Consider the following 4,576-nt stretch of genomic DNA (forward strand, 5'->3'; position numbering starts at 1 on the left):
CCCCGAGCAAGAGCGCGGGTACACGGAGGAGTGTTAAGCCCAGACCACACGTACGCTTGCGGACGCGCGTAAGCTCGCGTCTACGCGCCTTGCGATTGCCGCGCCTAGCGAGGAATGGCGGTTTGCATCCACAAATACGCGCGACAGCGCGCGCTCACTGGCCTCACTTGTTTACACTTTGGCAGACGCCACTTCGTATTTCGTTGTTGGCAGAGCTTTAAAATTAATTGTTAATTTTTTTACGTTTAATAAACGTAATTGTTATCTTTTTGAAGCTGTTAGATTAGCACAAAAAGTGAAGAAGAAGCACTTTCTTGCATGGTATAATTCTGCTTAACTGAGAGTTGAATGTATCGCGCCGTCGCTGCGTAGCCAGGCGCGCTGACGCGAGGCAGCCCAGGCGCGCGATAACTGAGAGGAGCTGATCACCGAGATCGCGCCGCGCTTCGACGCGTACGAGCCGTGCCGCACCGTCTGCGCATGCGTGGACGCGCGGACGCGAGCTTGCGCGCGTTTGCAAGCGTACGTGTGGTCTGGGCTTTAGATATATAAGGCGCGTCTGTGTAGCTCTCTGCAAATGCGTTTGTGGCGCAATGGGTTAAACGCTCGGCGATCTATCGTCGCGGTCCGAGAGGTCGTGGGTTCGATTTCCAAATTTTGCATGTTTGTGGAACTTTTTCTTCTGGTTTCTTTCTTTGTATTATGTTCGTGTACATTGTAAGCTGACGTATTTCCGTGACGGAAATACGTCAGTGAAGTCTTGGTGGACCCCGGCATAAAACACTTTCGTGTTAATAAAGTCCGTCAGTGTAGACATTTGGGCTTGTTGGTGTAACACGTTTGCCGATTTTCTTCTTGTAGCGCAAAGAAAAAACAACAAAAAAACACGGACGTAGAAGAACGGAGACACACACAGGCCCTAACTTCCAACAACGCCTGTGTGTGTCTCCGTTCTTCTACGTCCATGTTTTTTTTTTTTTTTTTTTTGCGCTACAAGAAGAAAATCTGAGGTGCTATGCAGGATGCGCCCAGTTTCTCGTTCGCCCGAGTTTTACCCGAGTATGCTCGATGGCAGTCAGTGAGCGGAGATAGCAAGGAACATGAAATAACAGCAGGCAAAAATAAATGTCGAGATAAAGCCGCGTATGAGCGCACCCTGCGCACCACAGTGCTTCCGCGCTTCAAGCACAGAGAACTGCGCAACAAAACGCTCCAGTGCCGCATATTGTTACGCGAAGAACGAGTCAGTAAGACGGGCAACTATTTACAGCTTGTATTTACAACAGCTGTTGCAGCGCTGACCAGTTAGGTTCACAGCGCAGCGCGAGCCCAGCTCGTTCTTCCTCTTCTTTTCTCGAGTGATGGCGCCCGCGCGCCTCGTTCAAACAACCAAATACCACACGCGTGTAGCATAATCCCCCGGCGGCAGAAGCGACGTCCCGGAGCGTCTAAATGTCATCACTGGGAGGGTGGTACGGCTTCATTCGTGTAACGTGCACGATATCGCTGAACTGGGAAGCAGATGGGGCGTCAGGGGCGATCTCGTATGTGACGGGAGTCACGGCAGGAAGCACTCGGTAGGGGCCTGTGTAACGCGACAGCAGTTTTTCTGACAGGCCGATCTGACGCGACGGAGACCATAGAAGCACCAAAGAACCAGGCGGGAAGTGCACGTCTCGGTGTCGCTGGTCGTACAAACGCCTTTGACTCTCTTGGGAGTTCAGAAGGCGGTCACGGGCAATTTCCCTTGCGTGAGCCGCGCGGGCGACGGCATCAAGTGCATAATCACTGGTGGCTGCCGCTTGAACAGGGAGAGTTGTGTCGAGGGGCAGTGCTGGTTCTCGGCCGAACAGGAGGAAAAATGGGGAATAGCCGGCTGTGTCGTGGGGCGAGGAATTATAGGCAAAGCTGACAAACGCCAGAGTGAGGTCCCAGTCTGTGTGCTATGAAGAAACATACTTCGCGAGCATGTCTGTGAGAGTGCGATTAAGACGCTCCGTGAGGCCATTAGTTTGCGGATGGTATGACGTGGATAGCTTGTGCCTCGTGGCACAGGACTGCAGGATGTCCGCGATAACTTTTGACATGAATGTCCGGCCACGGTCTGTGAGAAGTTGTCGCGGAGCTCCATGTAATAAAATCACGTCGCGTAAAAGAAAATCGGCAACATCTGTGGTGCAGCTTGTAGGGAGCGCTCGGGTGATGGCGTAGCGCGTGGCGTAATCTGTGGCCACAGCCATCCACCTGTTCCCAGAGGTAGAAAGAGGAAAGGGACCAAGTAAATCTAAACCAACCCGAAAGAATGGCTCCGTGGGAATGTCGATTGGTTGTAGGTACCCAGCAGGTAGCGTCGATGGTGTCTTGCGTCGCTGGCATTTATCACACGCAGCTACGTGTGATACTTCGAACGCTTCGAACGGAGCGAGCAAGCCCAGGCCTAAAGAAGCGTCGGCGGATCCGGTCGTAGGTACGTGACACACCGAGGTGACCGGCATTGGGGAGGTCGTGAAATTCGTGGAGAACAGCCGAGCGAAGGTGTTTAGGGATCACAAGGAGTAATGCTGGGCCGTCGGGGTGAACGTTGTGGCGGTAGAGTGCGCCATCTTGAAGTGTGAATAAGCGAAGGGAACTGTCGGCAAGTGGAGATTCCAGGCGGTCAATGATGACACGCAAGGACGGGTCACGGCGCTGCACGTCGGCGACATGGACCAGTGGAAAAACAGAGAGAACGCAGGCATCGGTGTCAGGCTCAGGCGTAGAGGTCGGGTCTTCGACTGGGTAGCCAGAGAGGCAATCTGCGTCCTGGTGTTGGCGTCCCGACTTCTACGTCACTGTGTAGGGATATTCTTGTAGTCGGAGAGCCCAACGACCGAGCCGGCCAGTAGGATCCTTGAGCGACGAAAGCCAACACAGCGCATGATGGTCTGTGATTACTGAGAAGGGCTTGCCATATAAATATGGGCGGAACTTTGAAACAGCCCAGACGAGAGCAAGACATTCGCGCTCGGTAATCGAACAGTTGCGCTCTGCAGTTGTCAGGAGTCGGCTAGCGTAGGCTATGACGCAATCGTGTCCGTGTTGGCGTTGCGCTAAGACGGCGCCGGTCCCATAACCACTGGCATCGGTTCGGACCTCTGTTGGTGCGGACGGGTCAAAGTGAGCCAAGATCGGTGGATTAGTCAGAATCGTGATAAGGCGTGAAAATGCGGCAGCCTGAGGGGAACCCTACGTAAAAGGCACGTCTTTCTTCATAAGTTCTGTGAGTGGTTGAGCGATTGCTGCGAAATCTTTCACGAACCGTCTGAAATAAGAACAGAGCCCCACAAAACTCCGGACGTCTTTGACAGGCTGAGGTACAGGGAAAGCCGTTACTGCTCGAACCTTCTCCGGGTCGGGTTGTACTCCGGAAGCATCGACGAGATGGCCGAGCACTGTAATCTGTCGGCGCCCGAAGTGGCACTTCGATGAGTTTAATTGGAGCCCAGCCTTGCGGAATACGTCAAGGATGGCTGCAACGCGCTCAAGGTGCGTCTCAAATGTAGGACAAAACACAAGGACGTCGTCGAGGTAACAAAGGCAAGTTGCCCATTTGAAACCTTGAAAGAGAGAGTCCATCATCCGTTCGAACGTGGCGCGGGCATTGCATAAACCGAACGGCATAACCTTAAATTGGTAGAGGCCATCTGGAGTGACGAAAGCGGTCTTTTCTTGATCTTGCTCATCGACGGAAATCTGCCAATAACCAGATCGAAGGTCAATGGACGAAAAGTATTTGGCACCGTGAAGACGTATCAAGAGCGTCGTCAATTCGTGGTAAAGGGTCCTTCTTAGTTATTCGGTTTAGGTGGCGGTAATCAACGCATTCATTACAATCATTGCATTCTACCGGTGCTAGCATACGGGGCCGAAACTTGGAGGTTAACAAAGAAGCTCGAGAACAAGTTAAGGACCGCACAAAGAGCAATGGAACGAAAAATCTTAGGAGTAACGTTAAGAGACAGGAAGAGAGCGGTGTGGATCAGAGAACAAACGGGGGTAGACGATATTCTAGTTGACATTAAGCGGAAGAAATGGAGCTGGGCAGGCCATGTAATGCGTAGGATGGATAACCGGTGGACCATTAGGGTTACAGAATGGATCCCAAGAGAAGGGAAGCGCAGTCGAGGACGGCAGAAAGTCAGGTGGGATGATGAGGTTAGGAAATTCGCAGGCGCAAGTTGGAATACGCTAGCGCAAGACAGGGGTAATTGGAGATCGCAGGGAGAGGCCTTCGTCCTGCAGTTGACATAAATATAGGCTGATGATGAATCAACGCAGAAACGCCACGTGCCATCTTTCTTTTTGACGAGCACGACCGGCGACGCCCAAGGACTCGACGAGGGCTCAACAATGCCTTTGGCGAGCATCTTGTTTACTTCCTGCTGAATAACTTGCCGCTCTGCCGTGGACACACGATACGGTCGGCGGTGAATGGGAACAGCATCACCAGTGTTTATCCGATGCTGAACAAGGGACGTCTGACCAAGTGGGCGATTTTCAGTGTCAAATATGTCGCAGTAGGACAGCAAAAGGCGAT

This window comes from Dermacentor silvarum, chromosome 10 (assembly GCF_013339745.2).
Source record: "Dermacentor silvarum isolate Dsil-2018 chromosome 10, BIME_Dsil_1.4, whole genome shotgun sequence".
Lineage (NCBI taxonomy): Eukaryota > Metazoa > Arthropoda > Arachnida > Ixodida > Ixodidae > Dermacentor > Dermacentor silvarum.